This window comes from Triturus cristatus, chromosome 6 (assembly GCF_964204655.1).
Source record: "Triturus cristatus chromosome 6, aTriCri1.1, whole genome shotgun sequence".
NCBI lineage: Eukaryota > Metazoa > Chordata > Amphibia > Caudata > Salamandridae > Triturus > Triturus cristatus.
Window position 1 is genome coordinate 229,154,817 of NC_140589.1, and position 24,763 is coordinate 229,179,579.

The window sequence follows — 24,763 nt, forward strand, 5'->3', positions numbered from 1 at the left end:
CTCTGTTTGCCTCCGATCGACTGGGAAGCCTCTGGACAACGAAGGGGTTTGACCGTTGGGACACGATTGGTATTAGTAGAGTGGGAGACCTATGGATTAAGGGTGCGGTTAAAACATTCGCGGCGCTCCAGAGCGAATACGAACTTACGGGAAGGGAGTTCTTTCGCTACGCCCAGGTTCGGCATGCCCTGCTCTCGGTTTTTGGAGAGGGGACCAAGATCCCGGATTCTTCGCCTCTCGAGGACCGCATACTCGATGGTCATGTCCCCAACAGTACTATCTCTTTAATTTATAAAAAACTTATCAATAATCGGGCTGACCTCTTGGTGCGCCTTCGGGAGGTGTGGACAGGGGATGGGGTGGAACTGGACGACGAGGACTGGCAGTCCGCACTGTCGTCCCCCAAGGAAGTGGCCATTCCAGCCCGTCTCCGCCTGGTCCAGCTAAAGATTCTCCACCGGGTGTATGTGACGGGTCCCCGTTTGGTCTCGATGGGATTCTCTGAAGACGGGCTCTGTAAGCGGGGATGTGGGCTCAGTGCCACCTTTCTCCATATCCTCTGGGAGTGCCGCGAGGTGGCGGAATACTGGCGCCGGGTTCATGTGGTCATGGGCCGGGTCACCGGGGTGGCGCTTCTGCCGGAGGTGCGTCGCTGTGTCCTGAATGTGTGGGAGCCCAATGATTATAACGCGGCTCAGACTCGGTGGGCGGCCCTGGGGAACATGATTGCCAAGAGAGATATAGCGCAGCTTTGGGGTTCCCAGCGGCCTCCCACCGTGTCCGTATGGAAGGAGAACATGGACTGGTGCATGTTCAGGGAGAAGACTGTGTATGTGGCTCGTGGTAAACCGGGGGCATGGGGTAGAATCTGGGGGCAATGGAACGCGTATCGTGGGGGTATCTGTACTCCCCCCCTAGTGGACACCGATATTGCTTTGTCCCCCTGACCCTTGATGGTTCCTTGCGACTTTTGGAACAACCGAATATAGACGTTCCTCTCCCGTGACCCCCCCCCCCCGACCTATCAGTACTCCTCCCTCTTGATAGCTATTTGAAGGTCTGAAGTAGAGTCCCCCGGATGTAGCCTTACCCACACTTTTTGCCCTTATGCCTCGCCTTTTGTTTTTATTTGTTATTTATGTTAATCCTATGTATCCTGCTTCCCTAGGACTATCCGGAGCCATGTACGGGGCTGGGCCCCGGGAGCCGACTATTGCCTTAACAACTGTATGATCCTTTCTGAATCTAGCGGCCGGCCCTGGTGGTTGTAGGCCCATGCTTGTAATTGATTTATTGTTCAATAAAATTTAAAAAAAAAAAAAAAAAAAATCCACAAAGAAGAACTTCCTCCAAGACAGAATCCTCTCCAATGCCCACAACTCCAAGGAACTCTTCTCCATCATACAGGAATTTGCCAAACCCAACAACGAAACAATGGACACCCCTCCCTCTTAAGACCTCTGCGTCAGACTCAGCTCCTTCTTTCACCTCAAGATCAATACACTCTATGACAACTTCGATGACCAAGACCTCTGCACTGCCTCTATCCCCTCCCCCAGCGGCACCATCCAGCAGACCCTAAGTAGTTGGACCCCACTCATGACAGAAGAGACACTAAAAACCATGAAGAGCATCCACTCCGGAGCAACTTCTGACCCCTGCCCGCCGCACATCTTCCACAGAGCCGCCAAAGCCATCGCACCCAAGATACGTCGAACCATCAACTTCCCCCTCGAGACCGCCACATTCCCTGACAACTGGAAGCATGCCGAAGTCAGCCCCCTCCTGAAGAAACCCCTGGCAGACCCGATGGACCTAAAAAATGGCAGACCCATCTCTCTGCTTCCTTTCTCTGGAAAGGTCATTGAAAAGGTCATCAACACCTAGCTTGCGCACTTCATTGAAGCAAACTAAATCCTAGACACTCACAATCCTGATTCCACAGTAAACATAGCACCAAGAACACCATCCTCTCCACCACAGATGACATCCACGACCTCTTCAACCAAGGCCAAATGGCAGCCCTCATCCTCCTGGACCTATCAGCAGCCTTCAACACCGCCTGCCAACGCACACTAGCCACCAGACTCCACAACGCCGGTATCCAATGAAAGGCCCTAAACTGGTTACGATCATTCCTCACAGGCAGAACACGGATACCGACAGTGATCAGATGCGGAGTACCCCAAGAATCCTCCCTCAGCCTCACCCTCTTCAAAGTCTACATGGCCCCCCTTACAGCCATCATCAAAAATCACAGGCTTAACATTATCTCCTATGCCGATGACACCCACCTCATCCTATCCCTCATCAAGGAAACCGACATCACCAGGCACAACTTCCAAGAAGGGGTGAAAGTCGTCGGAACCTGGACGAAGCACTGCTGCCTGAAAATTAACTGCGAGAAAACAGCACCTCGGCATCATACTGGACTCTTCGCTCACCATGAATCACCAGATCAATGCCGTCTTCTCCACTTGCTTCAACACCCTCCGCATACAATGTAGAACTTTCAAGTGGATCCCCTAGACTCAAGGAAAATGGTCACCCACTTCCTCTTCACCAGCAGACTGGACTACAGAAACGCCCTCTATGCCGGAATTAAAAAATACTCCTCTGCAAATTCCAGGCCATCCAGAATGCCTCAGCCAGACTAATCATCAACATCCCATGGCATAACCACATCACCCAAAACCTCCGCGATCTCCACTGGCTGCCCGTCGAAAGAAGAATAACTTTCAAGCTGCTCACACATGCCTACAAAGCCCTCCACAACATCAGGCCCCAATACCTTAACAACCGCCTCTCCTTCCACGCCCCCACGAGAAACCTCTGCTCAGCCGACCTCTCCCTTGCCACCATCCCACTCTTCCACAGGACCAGAGCAGGTGGAAGGTCTTTCTCTTACCTCGCTGCCAAGACCTGGAACAACCTCCCCCTTCACCTCCGGAGAAGCCCGAAACTGCATCAATTCAGGAAGGACCTCAAGACCTGGCTCTTTGAATGACCCAATAGAGCTGTTTCACCCACCCCCCCAAAGCATTGAGACCCTAATGGGTGAGTAGTGAGCTCTACAAAACCTTGATTGATTGATTGAGTGAGCCTCAGTGCATCCCCCAGTGTCTTTGGAATGTCCAAAGCAGAGCGGACTACTGAAGAGCAAACTAGGGAGGACCTTCTCATCTCACTGCCTGATCGAAACTGTTGCAGTTCAACTTAATGACTTCCATGGGCCTAGATATGGGCTCAACTGCCTGACTCTGGTAGGCACAGCCAGCTGCTGTAACTATGCGATTGCCATAGGCCCAACTGGTGGTGCGTCTACCTTCGACCAATTTGGGGCTGCAACCTCCAAGATTGCAACCCCAACTGTCGGGCTATACATGTTATACATTCTTTTAACCAGGCAGGACCGCATCACTACACCAATTGAAAACCGCCAGAGCCGGGCCAGCGTTTTCACAACCCCAGTGCCACAAAGCCTGTGGCAGAGACTTGTGGGTGTGCTACTAGGTGCAGCTGTGGGCCCAGCTCTCACACACTTCAGTAAACTTACCGGCTCACTGTGGCTCCAAATAGATACACTGAAGGGCTACCCTGGTTCAATGCACCACACGTGGAAACCGTGTAGTGTCACCTATCACAAGAAAAAGTGTGAACAAGCACAAACTGAGCACATTGGGCTTTCGGAACATATAAACTGCAAATTAACCTGATTTGTGCTACTGTTAACTTCACCAGAGGCAGAACCCATTGCTGGAGGATAAGCCAGGGGGGAGTTGACAGGTGTAGTACCTGTAGGGGGTAGTACTCAGGATCATATTAAATTGTGTAATATTTAGTGCAACTGTGTGATTAAAGTAATTTCTTTCTTGTGAAGACAACCACATTAAGATTATTGCATCTGTTGGTTGATTGCTGAGTGCTGAGCTTGATCACCCCCACACCGCCTTTCTGAGAACCCAATGAATGCTCGTCCTCACTACCCTGAGAGCCAAGTGTTGAAAGGATTGTACTTGGGTTTTATAATAAAGGCGTCATAGGTAAACAGTTAAATGTTTGGAGTGTACATTTGAAGGTATAAAGCAAGGAGGGGTATCAGCTAAGATCTTACTTAAGTACTGGGATATAGGATTAAGGGCAGAGGGCTATGACATCATTGTAGAGAGTTAAGAGTTTGGAGCAGAACGTTGAGGGTATTTGGTAAAGGGGTTAAGGCTACTGGTTTAAGGGTATATGGTCATTGGTATAGAGTTTAAGTTATAGGGTTATGGTTAAAGTTGAAGAGTTCAGGGTAAATGGATAGGTTGTACAGTTAAGGGCTAAGGGTTTAGAGTATAGAGTTATGAGGTTGGAGTAAGGGTTAGCGCATATGAATGTATTTATTTAGAGTCACTTTTGGAAATGTGTTTAATTTAGGGTGCATTAATAATTGTTATAATTATCTTTTGACCATTTGTTCAGAATAAAAAATATCAAATGTTTCCTTTTCGCAGGAAAAAGTGTATTTAATTTATTTTAATGGAACACACTACAGTTTTGAAGTGATGCAGTAATTACTATTATTAGAAAACTAATGCTATTTCTCAGTGCAAAAATAAATTAACAACTTAGAACCCCCATTCACTACCCAATCTAGTTGCAGTTGCATGTGCTGATATGCAAGTATCTAAGGTTCCCCTTGTGGTTGTCTAGAGGGAATGCACAAAATGTAGCTGTCACCCCATCCTAGACGTGTATTGGAGACGGACTGTAAGGCACACAAGAGAGCTAAGAGCAGAGAAATATCCACTTTCTAAAAGTTGCTTTTCTAGATTAGTAATACCAGATCCAACTCTACCACTAAAGAGGATTTTTCATTACCAATCTAATGGTATAAAACATAAAGCAGCTACCCCTCTGTAATCAGGAATGACACTTAAAAAGAATATTTAAGGAATTCACAATGTTAACTTATGAGAGGGGAAGGCCTCACAGTTGTGAGAATTAACTTGGTTGGTTGTCACTACCAGTACCTGTAAAACAAAAAGGTACATATGCTACCTTTTACTTACACAGCACCCTGCCATTAAGACCACCTGTTATGTAATAAAAGCAGAGTTTAAGTTTTGGCAAGTAGTTGGAAATGCCAAGTCGAGGTGGCGGTAAACTGCACCCACAGGCCCAGTAGTGGCAGGTCTGAGTCAGGTTTGAAAGACTACTTCTGTGGGTGGCACAATTAGTGCTGCAGGCCCACTAGTAGCATTTGATTTACAGGCTCTGGGTATATGACATACCATACTAGGGACTCAAAAGTGAAACAAATATACCAATCGTGGATAACCAATTTTCATCACATTTTAGATAAGAGCACATGCACTTTAGCACTGGTCAGCAGTGGTAAAGTGCTCAGAGTCCTAAAGCCAGCAAATACTATATCAAAAACAGAGGGGAAGTACGGCAAAATGTTTGGGGTAACTGCAAAAAGGGCCATTTCCAACAGTTTGCTTTTAAATAAATATTTCTGTTTGCAAAAGCAAATGCAACATTGAGAGTCTGTTGCACGCCAACATCCCTGCTTTCTCAGCCATTCACAGATGGTCATAAATTGCAACCTACCTAATATTTATGCGTCAAGTTGTTTTGAAGCTAGTTCAGTTTGTGATGCGACAAACATCACGTCACAAATTGCATACCCATTTCCAACCAGTTGGCACGCAAAGTATACAACATGGTTTGTGAACGTGTCTTTGTACATTTAGTCCATGGCATTGGCACCATAGTGCTATCAATGTTCCAGTAGTATGCATTAGGATCAAGCCTGCAAAAGGGTCTGGGTGGTTGAGGTGCCTCATTCAATGATGACTTAGATATTAGCCCAGAGGAGCTCCACTTTAAATTCCCCCATTTGTGTCTGAGGTAGACCACTGAGCTCTGCACAATCTGCCAAATCTGTTATGAGGTTGACTTAATTTATTTAGCTTTATAGTAGCTTTGCTCTTTCCAGTGGCTGTAGTACCTCCTCCAAACAGAAAAGGTGATGAATTGAGATGGAATTGAACAGACCTATGACATCTAGATATGCAACAAAGAAAAAATTCAGACAAGGTTGGGGGATGTCCCATTTCCCTAGACTCTGGCTTCTATACTGCCTATCATGCTTTTAGGCATTTGACTAGACCGTGGGTTCATGAGTGTTATGAGCTGGAGAACTTACAAGTGATCCTGTATCATTCCCAAATGGACATCAAGCAGATGAAGTTAGTCCCCCTTTAAGAAAGAACATCCTTATTGGAACCGACCCAGATACAATTTCTCAGCAGAACATGGACTACCAATGGGTAGTTGTTCTACTGTGCGGCACTATGTTGGCATATCAGGCAGCATACTCCTTTATAACAAGAATGTTATTTTTGTCCAAATAAATCAAATGATCCAGGGGACCAATATTGTCCATCCTTAATCCTGGCCACTGTCATTACTACCAGGAGAGTTGTGGTCTGACCTATAAGATTTCTAAACATCTGAAAGTTTTTTGATCCGTATTAGACCTGACAACCTTAGGGTAGTCTTCCCCAAACGTTTTGCCTGCTTGCCTCATAGTTTTGCTGATTCTTTTTGTTGGCATTAGGACTCTAAGCACGTTACTCCTGCTAACCAGTGATAAAATGTATGTGATCTGTCCCCTAAATACGATTTAATGGATGTATCCATAATTGGCACATTTAATTTAATTATAGATCCCTAGTACAGTGCACTACATGTGCCTTACTATGGGATTGCAGCACTGTTTGTGCCACCCACTCAAGTAGTCGTTAAACATGTCTCAGGCCTGCTATTGCAGAGCCTGTGTGTGCAGTTTACACTGCCATGTTGACTTGGTAATTAAAACCCCTTGCAAGTCTTAAACTCCTCTTTTATTACATATAAGTCACCCCTAAGGTAAGCCGTAAGTAGCCCATAGGGCAGGGTGCTATGTAACTAAAAGGTAGGACATGCACTTTTAAATTTTACATTTCCTGAAAGTGAAAAACTCCCAAACTCATTTTTCACTACTCAGAGACCTTCCCCTCTCATAGGTTAACATGGGAGATTAATTATTACATTTAGTAGGACGTAATTCCGAATTGAGGAATGGTAGAGTTGTCATGTTTAGTACTTTTGGAATGGTAATGATAAATACTCTATAATGGTAAAGTTGGATTTATGGTTACTATTTTAGAAAGTGTTTCTTTTACTTTTAGAAAGTTAGGCATTTTCCTGCTCTTAGCCATTTAGTGTCTCTGATCACTGGCTGGGCGGCAGCCAGACTGTGTATTCAGTTCATAATCTTTATTTCGATCGTCAAGAGCATAAAAGACATTCACATTGTGTGTGCAACATTTTTGTTATGAAAAAGTGCACCCATTTAACATTAAATGCTCAACATTACTATAAAATGATGACAAGATCATAATGAAAATGTTAAATTAAATGCATAAGAACATTCCTTAAAACCATTTCATTCATGTTTATAAAACTTGAGATGGGTTAAAAAATATATATCATTAACATTTGTAGTTATTTGATTATATATACAAAATATGCTTTGCCCAATGATGCTAGTAGGGAGCTACAATTATTTTATAATGGTTTAGTGGTAACTGGTAGGTACACAGTAGCATATATGACACTAAATGACCATGGGCATCCATTTATACAGCAACTCATGTTCAGGACTAAAATAATTATTAGACAAAGCACACTTAATAGATACACTTACCTAGCAAATTGAGCACCAACATTATTCATTTTGTTAACTGCTATTGTGTGTGGCTGTATCCATTTTTAACATTTTATCACAAATTGCCCATATCCAACTCAGAAATTTAGTAGTTGCGATAACACACAGTTCATTAGTATTTGTTTTCAATATTCTTAATGCGGTAGCACTACACCGGGTACCCACGATTCTGCATAATGGTGTTAGCCATTTTTCCCAGGGAGCCTTGTAGGCGGGGAAAACAAACAAAATATGTGAGCAAGTGTCTGCATGTTCTACACATACATGGCATCCATTGTCATTGGTGTTGTGCTGGTGCAGTTCTGAGCATAAAATCTTCCCCTGCTTCCACGGACGGAATGATTTCACAGTCACACGCACATACACACATCACACGCTGGTGGGGCCCATAACACCAACATTCATTCTCATCACACTATCCGTGCCTAACAGAGGAGATTCAAACTCCCACGAACTACAACTTCTATACTTAGGATAGAGGAAAACCACATCTATCGATTTATCCTACTAGTTCCTCCATCCGGAGGTCGACTAGATCATTTAGTTAAGATAGGTTTTGATGGAAATCACTTTAACTTTCATTTAAATCAATAAACATAACCAGAAATAATCACCCGACACAGTTCATCAGTTCAGAAAGTGGCGCTCAGGGACCAGCTAGCTACTAGCCTCTCTGGTCTACTAACATTTATACTAAAATTTACATATGAAAGATACATTTTTATTATTTCTAGGCTCCTGATTGGCTGAATTCAGTTACATCCAAATACATAAAGAAACACTATTCAATATTCCCATACGGATGATGAATAAACAAGGCGGATGGGCAAGGATGTTCCCAGGTCAAAAGTATCAGTCTATTGTGAATAGGTGGCTTTTGGTTCCCAAATGGCAACAATTGCTTCAGGTTCAGGGACATTGGCATCTCGCCCAGAGTAGTCTTCATGGACATGGCATATCAGGTCACACAAAGGACACGAATGAAGTCAGTGCTGGCGCCTTCCTCCATTGTTCAAATGATGTATTAATGTACTTTTAGTTAGGCTTCATTCGGCGGCCATCTTTTGGTGGGCCAGAATAGCCAACTTTAAGTGAAGAAAACACAAAACGTAATTAATACATTAAAATAATTAAAACAGTGTTATTTCCCTGCTAATACCCATATGTGTGTGCATTTATCTAGCCATATGCAACATCTAAAGCCATTAATGCATGTTTATTTAAGCGCAAATCACATTAACACTGCTTAAGCAACACTTATAGTTTTAATATGCATACAACTTAATTCACTTATTAATATGAGCCATGCAAATGCATTCCCACGTGTATTCTCTTGGTTAATCAGGTTGGTTAGTACCATCACATCATTCAATTAATTATTAGAATTAATTATTTAGTTGTTTTAATATAAACTTATATAAATGGATTGGGTATACTAAAAAATCTTATTTTTCCCGCTCCATCAATCCCCCCTTTGGTGATTTTATCACCAAACAAAACCCACAAAAATCAATTTATTTCCCTTTTTATAGAAATTTGAAATGTCTTCTTGCTCATTTAAAATTCTGTTTCTCTTTCATCGTCTCTTCTAGTTTTGTCATACATACTCTCCTTCCATTCTTCCATTTCTATTTCATTGAGATCTTTTTCTGGTCTCTTTTTGTAAATTTCTCGTTTCGCCTTCTTTTTATTTCTTCTATATCTATAACACATACATCCTAATCTAAGTATCAATAATACGAAAATCACACAGGTTAATGGAAATAATATTTTCCCAATAATAGTACTACCTATTTTACCTAAGAAAGCTTTAATAGTAGCCATCTTATTACTAATCCTAGTCCAGATACTTTCAACCTCCAGTGGTTTTATTTCATCATGCAATTCTGTAATATTCTTAATATATACTTTTAGATCTTTGCTTTCATCCGGAATGTAAGTGCAACAATGTTGAACTTTCAGCATTCCACAGACTCCACTCTCTTTTGCCAATAATATATCAAGGGCAAGTCGATTTTGCATAATCATAGCACGCATAGCAATCATTTCAGTGTTTACCAAAAGGAAACCTCCAGCGGTGCTTGTTGACAAGCGATCCACTATGGTTGACAATTTCCGAATATTATTTGCATTCCAAGATATTCCCACTGCTGGTATCAAGGCTCCAAAAATATCACCTACAATTTCTAACTAAGTTTCTCTTCTGCTACGCATTAGTAGGTTATTTGGTCCACTATTTTCTACTCTATCCATGTGGAAAATGTTTGGAAAGACCAGGCCAACATAACATGTGCCATACCAATGGTCGGGCAACCTGTAATAAGCCTTGTTCCCACAAGTATAGTACAGTCCAGGGAAAACTGGATCTTCTCCACCTCTAAATCCCCATCCGGATGCAATGAAATATGTATCATGACACTCACTTGTCCCTATATAGATATAATCATATTGGGATCTTTCTCTCATGATGCATAATTTGCCTTTCTGGGGTGAGTCTATAGCTATTGTCGGTTTAACTCCACCCGGTGTCTCCTTTTTCCCATCTATTTCCCAAATGTTCTCCCCTTCCTTATGTCCCTCAGCATTCTGGTGTATTTTCAATCTTCTCTCTTCAACCATATCCAAAAATGTTTTCTCTTCTGTTTTCAAATTACAAGTGAAATTGTTTTTAAAAATATATTCTAAAGTTAGTCCTTTAGTTTCTATAAAAATTTCTCCTAACACATTAGCATCTTTAGCTGGATTTAATTCTTTATTCATGTGCAATCGTCCAAGAATATTATCTATATTAGACAAATTATATTCTAATTTACCTACTTGATTAAATATACTAGTTAAAACGCTACATGTTATTCCATAAGTTGCTGGGAGGTGATGATAAGTCACCCCTTCTGAAACAGATGCAGGTAATTGCATGCAGACATAGCAATCCCTTACTTCCATCGTTTTAACATATTCATACAACAATTTTGAAAACTCATTGCTAGAAAAATCATTTATTGACCTATCTTGATGCACATGCTCTGTGCTTGTTCTAACCGGTATTACCTTTTGTGAGTTTTTCACTATATTAGTTATATTCTCAGTATGTCCTGCTAGTGTGTCTAAAGTTACTTTGAAAGAGATCAAAAGAGCAAGTACGCTCCAAAGAAGCATTAATAGTCCTGTACAACAGCAGCATGTCTTGCACCATCTTCTCATGAAGGTACATCTATTCTTGTTATCATCTATGTTAGCCATCTTGTTAGAAATAACCGTGTCTTTTGACTTAGCCTCTTCTACTCCACCTCTTTTAGCTTTCCTACAAGATTTAAGATCTTATCAGGTGATCCAACTGAGGAAATATGAATTTTATGATCAGATATGTCCCCTATCTTAGACCCCAACGGCTCCATGTGCATGTTACAAGTACATGTATGTTCCCTCCAGTTCCAGTTATGAAGACGCAAATACATGTGCGTCCACCATCAACATGTCCTCTTTCAGGTCCGCCATGAACGAATCGGATATTCCGTTCCTAAACATGAAAGGCCACCGACTTTATGTGGTTCACTTCCCACGTTTTACAGTTCAGGCGAGTAGGCCCTGAATTCTGCCATCAAGCCTTTGCCTGCTTTCTGCCTCTGAAAGCTCCAGTCCGAGCCCACATCAGTATCCATGAACTTTGTCCTACTCCCTGCGCGGCTAACGGTGCCTGATCCAGCCTGTTGCCTGCCAAAAAACTGTATTTCACCTTCAAGATTATCTGCTCCGCTCCTCATCCGATGCATTCCTGTCTAGTAGTTTAGGTAAACATTCTTCCAGCTACCGAGCAAAGGGCCAGGCCTCACTGTCCTCATGCAAATAATTCATAGCCCCGTTACTATGGAGGATTCCTGCCCCCTCGCATCTCATGTAGACACTTAGACGCTTGTACACGCACTAACAGTCAGTATAGAATAGATTCTGTCCGAGAGACCTTTCCTTTTGGATAATACAGTTCTTTAAACATAAGATATTAGATATGATTTGGGATTAGGTTGACATGACCCCCCAGACTTCTGTCTCCACATGTAGAGCTAAATGTCAAGTCCCCTTCACCCTCTAGTTGCACGTCAATCACACGTCATGCGGCTGCGCACGCATCTCTGCCAAGTATTTCTGCTGACATTGCAGGATTCTTTTATGGATCCACCCACCTGTGACATCATGTTTAATGACGTTTTTAGTTTACGCCTATGTTTACGCCTATTTTCATTACGTATGTGTAGTATTATCTGTATTATCAGCTGTTACGCCTCCTGCATCTGTCTTAATGTAATACTTTTCATATAAATATCATTACTTGTCAATAATGTATTGCCTTCCCTTCCTGAACCCTCGTGGTGATGGAATTTGATGCCTATGGTTCGAACCATAATTCCTTTGTAGAGGAATAAAGCCTTTCAGAACCTCTAATACCACGGATTCTGCCTCTTATTTATACTGAGTTATTCTTACTAGACTTTACCGCATAAAAAATAGTACCGGTAATAAAATATTTACCACATAAATTGGCGCCCGAACAGGGACACTTTCTCATCTCACGCGCCGGAGGTGCGTTGCAGGCCCGGTCTCCTGCCACAGCTGGACGGACAAAAACGCGTACCCGCAGGATTTCCTGTATCTCCCTCCGGCAAAGCGGGGGTGACTGAGGCTGCGATCAACACCCAGACGAGGCGGTGAGAAGTGCGAAGTATCCCGACCAGAGCCTAGCTGAGAGAGCAAGATCCGAGGTATACGGAGGCCCACCAGGTTCCGAAGTTCCGAGTCGAGTCGAGTCCAGTCGAGTCCAGTCCGGTCCAGTTCAGTTCAGTTCCGAGGCCTTCCGTTCCATGCTACCCGGTGAGTACCGTTGCCAGGGAGGCATTCAGACGTGCACATAGGTTGTGCCGGTCAAGACGGGTTTGGGTACACAAATCCGGTCTGCACTGTTTCAGCAGTGTATCTGTACTGTTTAGCAGTATATCTAGTATGTCTTGCATATAATTCAGTATTATCTAGTGTTAGTATTATGTCAGTAACAAGTTTCCTATTAGTTATCATTGTTCGTTAACTGTTAAATGTTAAAAGTTTTAATACGTTCTACATATTGTGGTGTGAATGATTGTTCATTATTGTGTTTATTGTATTAAGTGTGTTCAAGATTAAGTAATAAGGTCTAAAAATGCCGCTTTTCTCAAAATTAAGACAGATCAAAACCAGAAAAGGGGTACTCGAAGAAGCTGTTCCCATTCCACCTAGGGACACTCCAGGGTACTTTATGTATCATAAACATGGCCTAGATGCCGTATTATTTCTTGATTTATGGGTGGACTACACCAAAGATTTACCAGAAAGTCAGAGATGGCCCGCAGCTGGGACCTGGGATGCAGATTGCATCATGAGAGTAGAAGAAGTATTATGGAAAAATAAAGCCAGACAGTCACAGAAAGATGCCATTGAATTATGGCGTAAAGAATCATATAGACGTACAGAAAAAGCGCTCAGACAGGAAGAGAAAAGTAGGGAGAATTCAAATAAAGCCCGAGAAAATATATTAGTTGAGGAAGGTACCCGAGTAAAAGCAGAACAAGTAGATAGACAACGAAACACTCTTATGAATGGTATGTATCCTCTTTTGACCGAAGGGTTACCTCAGGCCACCCCGGAAATACCGAAAAACTTGACACCCCCATTGCTCCCGATAAAAGCACATCCCAAAACAGCAAAAGATATTTTCCTTTCTTCCTACTTAGATGATGTAGCTCCTGAATATGCTAATGCTCCGCCACACGCACCGCCCACCGATGGTGCTCAACGCCAAGATCACCCGTCTGTATCCCCGCAACAACAAACTCCTACGCACATTCTCACAGGCCCATCTGTTTCTACCGCTTTTCCTACATCTACAGTTTCTATCTTACATCCAACAAATCCTTTCGTGCCTAGCACCTCAGACGGTGCGACAGGAGGTACGACAGAAATTTTTGCCACGCCACCCCGAGGAAATAAATTATCCCTTAGAGATTTAGCGTACGAGCGTACACCCCAACTAGCAACTTCCGACATGTTTAAAGAGCATCTAGTGGATTGTAGATATGATCCTGTGCCCGGTAGACGGGACGGTATGCTGCTGTCATCATTACGTATACGACGAGCTTCAAGGTATTTAGCGACGCTACCAGGAATGGTGGCACATTTAGATAAAATATACCACTTTGTCCAATCAGGGCGAGGCCCTGAAAGTATTGACGAAGCCATGGAATACCAGAAAGTAGATGTACAGAGACAACTGTTACGCTTCCTCATAAACTGTGTGATCAGAGACCAAGACAGACCTGAGGTAGAGCAGAAGGAAATACAAGTACTTACCAGATGGGGTCAGAATATATCAGAAGGGAAACATGATAAACAGACATGTATAGTAGTTATGTGCCGAAAGATCCGCAAAGAAGTAGAACGAATACATAAAGAAAGATTAGAGACAGATCAACATGAATCAGAGGGAGAGGAGGACGAAGAATCAGAAATGCCCACTGGACACTTAGAGACAATGGCTTATGTAGGTAAAGGAAGATCTTTTAATAATACCAGATGCTTTAATGATCCGATACATCCGATACGTCCAGAATGTAACAGACATTTTCCAGCCCCTATGTTAAATACGAAGTCCCCTGAACACTTATTCCAGGCTGCTGATAAATTACTCCGAGACTGAAGGGGGTATCATATGCTCGATTCTATGGATGAACAAGAATTAGCCAGGTCAGCAGTACAATGGGCTGACAGTTCTGAAAAATACAGTGATGATGCGTTGGCACACACGTTTTTGAATCTTACCCCATACGAACAGCGTTTAGCTGGTATATACCTGATTCAACACCTCCTCATATTATATAAAAGCCAACACTCCGATCCAGGACCCCTACCTGACCTATTGACAGAATTACTCACGAATAAATGGAGAGGTTCAGGTACTGATTTAATTAAAGAAATTCTAGAATTTCGAAACTAGTATATAGTTTTCGTATGCCCAGAACATGTTCCAGTTCCCACTATGGGAAGAAAAATGTATCACATAGATAGACAGAATCCCTTACGCGAAGTACACCCAATCAGAGGTGAAGATAATACCTTTAAACGCGTGTTTGTGTACACGCCTATAACTAAAATTGAATTATTAGAAATGAAGAAAGTAGTACCCAGCCATGACAAGGATCCAGCAGGTTTCCACCGTGAGATAAAAGACATGTTACTCATGGGAGAGTATACCTACCCCGACATTATGAAAATATTAAAAGTATTAATGCCTGCCGGTATTTACGAGAAACTCAAGGAAAAGGAGTGGGAGGTAGGAGACCAAAAGATAGATTGGACAGCATTAGAAAACGAAGAAAAGGCCCGAGCTGCAGGATCAGGGCTTGGGGAAAAGACTACAGCACTACCAGGATTACTAGTGCAGGTATTGCCACGTTTATTAACTACGAAAAAGGAGGACTGGGGTGCAATCTCAGCCTGTAAACAAAAGCAAGATGAAGACACTAGTGATTTCTATTCCCGATTTGAAAAATGTTTTGGTATAAATAGTGGCATAAAAGCAAGTAGTGAGTCATATCCACATCTGTTTGTGACAAAATTAGTTGAAAATTCCCTACCGCAAGTTAAGAATAGAGTATTGAAATTTGAGAGTACCTGGCAAGGTAACACCCCGTCACAGATGTTACAGATGTTACAATATCACCACAATAGAATTAGAGAAGAACAAGAACATGAACAAAGACGTATGAAAGACACGAAAATGAAAATGCTTGTGGCTCAGTCAGTTCCAGCTGATGGTCGTAAAAAGGGTGATTCCGCAGGTCCGGCGAAAGGGACATGCAATTAGTGTAAACAACAAGGTCATTATATACACGATTGTGCAGTTCTGAAACATAATATTGCCACGGGTAAAACCCAGGAAAGACCACGTCCACCTAGACAGGATCAGAACCAACCACAAATCCCTCAGCATGCACAATCTAGGCCAGCTCCGCAACAGGCAGCTCCACAACAGACCGTAGCAACATCACAGCAGCAGCCTATCGCTGCAACACAAGCAACGACGCAACAGATGTACCAGTATGCACAAACTGATTATCCCGATTATCAACGATACACATGAAATAGCCTAGAGAGGGAAGTTGGCTTACCCCTTATTGAGGTTCCAGTAGATCAAGAGGGACCTTATGTACATAGTGAACTATTAGGGGAAGACAGAAAATTTTTACTTGATACAGGGGCAAGCAGAACAACTATACGACGCAGTGAAGTTCCAGGGGCACCCCTCTCAGGCTCGCAGAATATTTCCCTTGGATTCTCAGGAAAGCCTATCATTTATGAAGTATCGCAACCCCTACCACTTACGGTTGGTCCATTGACACGAACTACAGATTTATTGCTTACTAAATCATGTCCAGAAAACTTATTAGGTATAAAAACATTGAAGGCTCTAGGAGCTATAATATGTTGTTCTCCGGATGGAGTACGATTATTTTTACGTGACTTCAAAGGTCACTACGTGTCCAGAGACATGGATCACCGGCTGCAGAATTTACCTACACATCTATGGGCACAAGGCCCAACTGATGTTGGTTGCATGAACATTACACCATATCGAGTTACACTAAAAACAGGAGTGGTACTACCACGAATGCGACAATACAAGTTACCACCAGATGCTGTTGTGGCTTTACTGCAAATCATTGACGAGCTCATTGCACAAGGAGTGGTTGTAGAAACAGACTCCAATGTATGTAATTCACCGATAATTCCGATTCTTAAAAGAACGGATCCAAAAGCACCACCTGTATATCGATTAGTTATTGATCTGCGCGAATTAAATAAATGTATTGTACCACAATACCCTGTGGTCCCAGATATCTCTTCATTATTAACAGCTATTGATTCAGAAGCAACGTTCTTTACTGTAATTGATCTCAAGAATGCCTTCTTTAGCGTCCCAATAGATCCGGAAAGTCAATATTTGTTCGGATTCAGTTTGAATGGACAAAGTTTTAAATTCACACGCGCACCTCAAGGATTTACAGAAAGCCCCAGCATCTATAGCCAAGCACTGAAACGAGAACTTGACAGTATCCACATGCCAGTTAACACTGCCTTGCTTCAATATGTCGATGATCTGCTGATCACCGCCCGAAGCGAACCTGAATGTGAAAAAGCATCACTGACGGTTTTACATTCCTTAGCCAAAAAGGGGCACAAGGTGTCCCCTTCTAAGCTGCAATTCTGTGTCCAGCAAGTTGTTTACCTTGGGCACTCGCTGTCCAAGGAGGGAAGACAGCTTACACCCGACCGCATCCAGTTAATTGCTAACATGCCGCCACCCAAGACACAAAAGGAGGTGCGGGCTTTTATAGGCCTCACTTCATACTGTAGGCAGTGGATCCCTCAATATGCATTTCTAGCAAAACCACTCATTCAGTTGACAACACAGGAGGCAGCCACATCGACTGTCCTCCCTTGGACCCAAGAACATACACATGCCTTTGAAAACTTAAAGAAAGCTTTATGCCAAGCACCTGTTTTAGCAACACCATGTTACAATAAGCCTTTTACACTCTTTGTTACAGAACGCGAAGGTACTGCCTTGTCAGTACTCACTCAGGAACAAGCAGGATCACACAAACCATGTGCTTATTTCTCTAGTACATTAGATCCAGTAGCTCAGGCTCTTCCTGCGTGCCTGAAATCAGTGGCAGCAACAGCTTTAGCAATCAGACAAAGCGATGCCATAGTGTTAGGACATCAATTGACAGAACAAGTACCACACGCAGTAGAGGTTCTCTTGAACCGCACACAAACACAACACTTGACTATAGCAAGACTCACCGGTTATGAATTAACATTGTTTCAGCCACATATAGAAATCAGACGTTGTAATACGTTAAATCCTGCCACACTTTTGCCCGTAAATGGAACAGATCCATTAGCACATGATTGTATTGAAGTCATTACTATCACGACGAAACCCAGACAAGACTTGACAGACATCCCTTTATCAGATCCAGACCTGACATTGTATGTAGATGGTTCATGTATGAGAACAAGTACAGGAGAGTTAGTGGCCGCTTACGCAGTCACAACAGACACTGAAGTCATTGAAACAAATTGTATTAACACTTTGTCAGCTCAAGCAGCAGAGCTCATCGCTCTGACACAAGCCTGTATTCAAGCCAAAAATAAGAAAGTCAACATATACACAGATTCACGTTATGCATTCGGAGTCGTCCATGACTTCGGCGTACTGTGGCGAGAGAGAGGTTATTTAACTTCTCACGGTGCCCACATCCAACACGGACCCCTCATTCAAGCCCTATTAGACGCAATTCATCTACCTACTGCAATATCGATTATGAAATGCAAAGCCCATACAAAAGTTACCGACATCATTTCTCAGGGTAACGACCTAGCTGACAGAACAGCTAAACAGACTGCTCAGAATCAGACTCATACAACTGACACGACAAAGACAATAGTTCCGACACCAACACATTGCATGACAGTTAAGGATCCCGCCCTTGATGTAATTGACATACAGACACATGCTACACCAGAAGAAATAAAGAAATGGACTGAATTAGGAGGGATCCAAACGGATCAAGGATGGATGACAAAGGGAAAATCTATATGGTTTCTTCCCGACTCCATGGTTCAAGTCATCATTAACACAATACATAGTCCAGCGCACCTAGGAGAGAAAGCTATGCTAGACAGTATTCAACACATTTGGTTTAATAAACACTTACGAGCAGCAGCTAAACAGAAAGTACGTACCTGTATGATATGTTGTCAGTTTAATCCAGGTAAAAGCATTCCCGTAGAGCAGGGTGGATTTCAACCTCCCGAGCACGCTTTTGAAGTCCTCCAGATGGATTATATCCAGATGGAACGATGTCGAGGATTCAAATATGTTCTCGTAGTTGTCTGTGCTCTTTCCCGTTGGACAGAAGCCTACCCGGTTTCAGATTACACTGCCCCGACTACTGCCAAACAGTTAGTTCGAGAATTCTTCCCACGGTACGGTTTACCACGTGTTGTATACTCAGATAACGGCCAGCCATTCTCATCCGAACTGATGAAACACGTTTCACTCTTATTAGGTTATCAATGGAAATTTCACTGTGTCCGACATCCCGAGGCAGCAGGTCTCGTGGAACGTCATAATCAAACTCTGAAAATTAGATTGTCCAAAATATGTAGAGAAAAAGGTGTCGATTGGATAGTAGCCTTACCAGTTGCGCTCTTTTACATGAGAATGGTAGCACATTCTCGAACAGGGCTATCCCCGTATGAGGTGATCTTCGGTAGACCACCAAATATGTGGGGGACGCCTATACCTCGCAAAATCACTGATGTTGACTGTAATATGCTGACAGACTACCTGGCTTCCTTGATGTCTGCACTACAATCTTGTCGTTCACAGGTAGCTGCAGCTTTTCCCGATAACACTGAGGTGAAGCCCCATGACGTGGTTCCAGGTGATCTGGTTCTTGTGAGGAACTTCGACCGGAAGACCCAGTTGGAGCCCAGGTGGAAATCGCCCAAACTCGTCTTGCTGACAACAAGGACAGCCGTGAAGATTGAGGGACGTAAAGGGTGGTTGCACTCGAGCCATATCAAGAAATTTTATGGACTACCGTCCGATGTGAACACTCAGCCCTGTATTCCCTCACAGACAGACTCAAAGCTCCCCTTGGTTGAACAGACAAAAAATGAACTCTATAAACTGAAATTAAGGTCTAGCAAGTCAGACAATTTGATTGTTTAAGTCCTCTCCAAGGTGAATCGGTTGAATTTGTCTCTGACATGTATCCTCTGGACCGAAATAGAGAGAAACATAGACAGATACAGCTTAAAAAACATGCGTACTGTAAATCGCTTCGTAGTCACTGCATAATGACATTATTAATTTTGTTTTTTCTAAGTCTTCTGATCATCATTTCTAGTGTATTGCTACATATGTATTACCCTATTTCTAAGCGTGCTTACAATGCTACTGCTGAACATTCTTTTAGCAAAACCACTCATTCAGTTGACAACACAGGAGGCAGCCACATCGACTGTCCTCCCTTGGACCCAAGAACATACACATGCCTTTGAAAACTTAAAGAAAGCTTTATGCCAAGCACCTGTTTTAGCAACACCATGTTACAATAAGCCTTTTACACTCTTTGTTACAGAACGCGAAGGTACTGCCTTGTCAGTACTCACTCAGGAACAAGCAGGATCACACAAACCATGTGCTTATTTCTCTAGTACATTAGATCCAGTAGCTCAGGCTCTTCCTGCGTGCCTGAAATCAGTGGCAGCAACAGCTTTAGCAATCAGACAAAGCGATGCCATAGTGTTAGGACATCAATTGACAGAACAAGTACCACACGCAGTAGAGGTTCTCTTGAACCGCACACAAACACAACACTTGACTATAGCAAGACTCACCGGTTATGAATTAACATTGTTTCAGCCACATATAGAAATCAGACGTTGTAATACGTTAAATCCTGCCACACTTTTGCCCGTAAATGGAACAGATCCATTAGCACATGATTGTATTGAAGTCATTACTATCACGACGAAACCCAGACAAGACTTGACAGACATCCCTTTATCAGATCCAGACCTGACATTGTATGTAGATGGTTCATGTATGAGAACAAGTACAGGAGAGTTAGTGGCCGCTTACGCAGTCACAACAGACACTGAAGTCATTGAAACAAATTGTATTAACACTTTGTCAGCTCAAGCAGCAGAGCTCATCGCTCTGACACAAGCCTGTATTCAAGCCAAAAATAAGAAAGTCAACATATACACAGATTCACGTTATGCATTCGGAGTCGTCCATGACTTCGGCGTACTGTGGCGAGAGAGAGGTTATTTAACTTCTCACGGTGCCCACATCCAACACGGACCCCTCATTCAAGCCCTATTAGACGCAATTCATCTACCTACTGCAATATCGATTATGAAATGCAAAGCCCATACAAAAGTTACCGACATCATTTCTCAGGGTAACGACCTAGCTGACAGAACAGCTAAACAGACTGCTCAGAATCAGACTCATACAACTGACACGACAAAGACAATAGTTCCGACACCAACACATTGCATGACAGTTAAGGATCCCGCCCTTGATGTAATTGACATACAGACACATGCTACACCAGAAGAAATAAAGAAATGGACTGAATTAGGAGGGATCCAAACGGATCAAGGATGGATGACAAAGGGAAAATCTATATGGTTTCTTCCCGACTCCATGGTTCAAGTCATCATTAACACAATACATAGTCCAGCGCACCTAGGAGAGAAAGCTATGCTAGACAGTATTCAACACATTTGGTTTAATAAACACTTACGAGCAGCAGCTAAACAGAAAGTACGTACCTGTATGATATGTTGTCAGTTTAATCCAGGTAAAAGCATTCCCGTAGAGCAGGGTGGATTTCAACCTCCCGAGCACGCTTTTGAAGTCCTCCAGATGGATTATATCCAGATGGAACGATGTCGAGGATTCAAATATGTTCTCGTAGTTGTCTGTGCTCTTTCCCGTTGGACAGAAGCCTACCCGGTTTCAGATTACACTGCCCCGACTACTGCCAAACAGTTAGTTCGAGAATTCTTCCCACGGTACGGTTTACCACGTGTTGTATACTCAGATAACGGCCAGCCATTCTCATCCGAACTGATGAAACACGTTTCACTCTTATTAGGTTATCAATGGAAATTTCACTGTGTCCGACATCCCGAGGCAGCAGGTCTCGTGGAACGTCATAATCAAACTCTGAAAATTAGATTGTCCAAAATATGTAGAGAAAAAGGTGTCGATTGGATAGTAGCCTTACCAGTTGCGCTCTTTTACATGAGAATGGTAGCACATTCTCGAACAGGGCTATCCCCGTATGAGGTGATCTTCGGTAGACCACCAAATATGTGGGGGACGCCTATACCTCGCAAAATCACTGATGTTGACTGTAATATGCTGACAGACTACCTGGCTTCCTTGATGTCTGCACTACAATCTTGTCGTTCACAGGTAGCTGCAGCTTTTCCCGATAACACTGAGGTGAAGCCCCATGACGTGGTTCCAGGTGATCTGGTTCTTGTGAGGAACTTCGACCGGAAGACCCAGTTGGAGCCCAGGTGGAAATCGCCCAAACTCGTCTTGCTGACAACAAGGACAGCCGTGAAGATTGAGGGACGTAAAGGGTGGTTGCACTCGAGCCATATCAAGAAATTTTATGGACTACCGTCCGATGTGAACACTCAGCCCTGTATTCCCTCACAGACAGACTCAAAGCTCCCCTTGGTTGAACAGACAAAAAATGAACTCTATAAACTGAAATTAAGGTCTAGCAAGTCAGACAATTTGATTGTTTAAGTCCTCTCCAAGGTGAATCGGTTGAATTTGTCTCTGACATGTATCCTCTGGACCGAAATAGAGAGAAACATAGACAGATACAGCTTAAAAAACATGCGTACTGTAAATCGCTTCGTAGTCACTGCATAATGACATTATTAATTTTGTTTTTTCTAAGTCTTCTGATCATCATTTCTAGTGTATTGCTACATATGTATTACCCTATTTCTAAGCGTGCTTACAATGCTACTGCTGAACATTCTTTTAGCGAACTACCTCCGCATGAGTTGTCTTATAGATTTGCGCTGCGCAACAACACTTTTATTAGTATGTTACATCATTCCCATCAGACCAGCAATGCTACCAATTGTTGGATATGTGGCCGACTCCCTCCCTATCAGAACTATAAGGGAGTTTTGCCCCTCTTTCCGTATCCGTTCACACACAATGGCTCCTGTGGAGCATGGTTTAGTTTGATTAATTCCCTAGATTCAAATTCCGTAGTTTATCAAGACAACTGGGTATGGGGAAACCTGAACCTAGTTTTGCTTAAAGTCTGCTACCCTAACAAGGAGGGACTTCCCAAAAGAACAGGAACTGATCTAGAAAATGAAGTATATGGATTAGGTAACTTTACGCTTAACCTCATGATTCTGAATGTTGAATCCGAAGCTACACCAATCTTGCCCGCTATGTCAGTATTTCCAGTTAAAGGTGAATTATGTGTAAGAAAGAATGGTTCCATACACCTGGGCCATAGTAAATGTACCACTGTGATAAAATTCAGTGATCAAGGCAAGTCTACATTCAGAGCATCTCGTCATTCCTACTTCATATGTGGCCAGACTGCATATATACGTTTACCTCTAGATTGGGATGGTACCTGTTACATAGCATTCCTTCTGCCACCTGTTTTCCTAGCCCCTCCTGACTATCACAGAAATACCCATTTAGTACACAATAGACAGCAGAGAGATCTCCCGATTGTCGATTACACTGAAACGGCATGGGAGCAATACACAGATTTCAATAAAGGTTTCTTTCCCTATATAGGTACAGTCACTAATAGTAAACTGATACGTAGATTAACTAGAACCCTTGAAGCAGTAGTGAATGAGACTACTTCCGCCCTAGGCAACTTAACAGAAGAGCAGTCTGCGATGCGGATTGTTGTGCTTCAAAATCGTCTTGTCCTTGACGTCATTCTGGCCGATAGGGGCGGAGCTTGTAGGGTCATCGGATCAAGTTGCTGTGTTTTCATACCAGAAAACTCGCCGTCAGTATATAAAGCCATAACTCGCCTTCATAAGATTATAAGCCAGATACACCAGAGTCCAGGCACCTGGACTTGGTCCGGTTGGTTCTGGAGCGTGTTGTCAGCCTGGGGATGGAGGATCCTATCCTTCCTAGGTATTGGCTTTCTCATACTATTCAGTTGCTGCTTATGTCTACAATGTGGGCCAGCGATTTGTGGTTTGTGTGCCACATCGTGCATTCCGCATCCAAGTTTTCATTCAAGATCCCGGAAGAAGAAAGAAGAACAAATGATGCTATATGAACAGATTGATGGATTGATGAAGATCGATATCTCCTGAGGGTCCGTAGGGGACAAGGAGGGAATGAGGAAATATGAATTTTATGATCAGATATGTCCCCTATCTTAGACCCCAACGGCTCCATGTGCATGTTACAAGTACATGTATGTTCCCTCCAGTTCCAGTTATGAAGACGCAAATACATGTGCGTCCACCATCAACATGTCCTCTTTCAGGTCCGCCATGAACGAATCGGATATTCCGTTCCTAAACATGAAAGGCCACCGACTTTATGTGGTTCACTTCCCACGTTTTACAGTTCAGGCGAGTAGGCCCTGAATTCTGCCATCAAGCCTTTGCCTGCTTTCTGCCTCTGAAAGCTCCAGTCCGAGCCCACATCAGTATCCATGAACTTTGTCCTACTCCCTGCGCGGCTAACGGTGCCTGATCCAGCCTGTTGCCTGCCAAAAAACTGTATTTCACCATCAAGATTATCTGCTCCGCTCCTCATCCGATGCATTCCTGTCTAGTAGTTTAGGTAAACATTCTTCCAGCTACCGAGCAAAGGGCCAGGCCTCACTGTCCTCATGCAAATAATTCATAGCCCCGTTACTATGGAGGATTCCTGCCCCCTCGCATCTCATGTAGACACTTAGACGCTTGTGCACGCACTAACAGTCAGTATAGAATAGATTCCGTCCGAGAGACCTTTCCTTTTGGATAATACAGTTCTTTAAACATAAGATATTAGATATGATTTGGGATTAGGTTGACATGACCCCCCAGACTTCTGTCTCCACATGTAGAGCTAAATGTCAAGTCCCCTTCACCCTCTAGTTGCACGTCAATCACACGTCATGCGGCTGCGCACGCATCTCTGCCAAGTATTTCTGCTGACATTGCAGGATTCTTTTATGGATCCACCCACCTGTGACATCATGTTTAATGACGTTTTTAGTTTACGCCTATGTTTACGCCTATTTTCATTACGTATGTGTAGTATTATCTGTATTATCAGCTGTTACGCCTCCTGCATCTGTCTTAATGTAA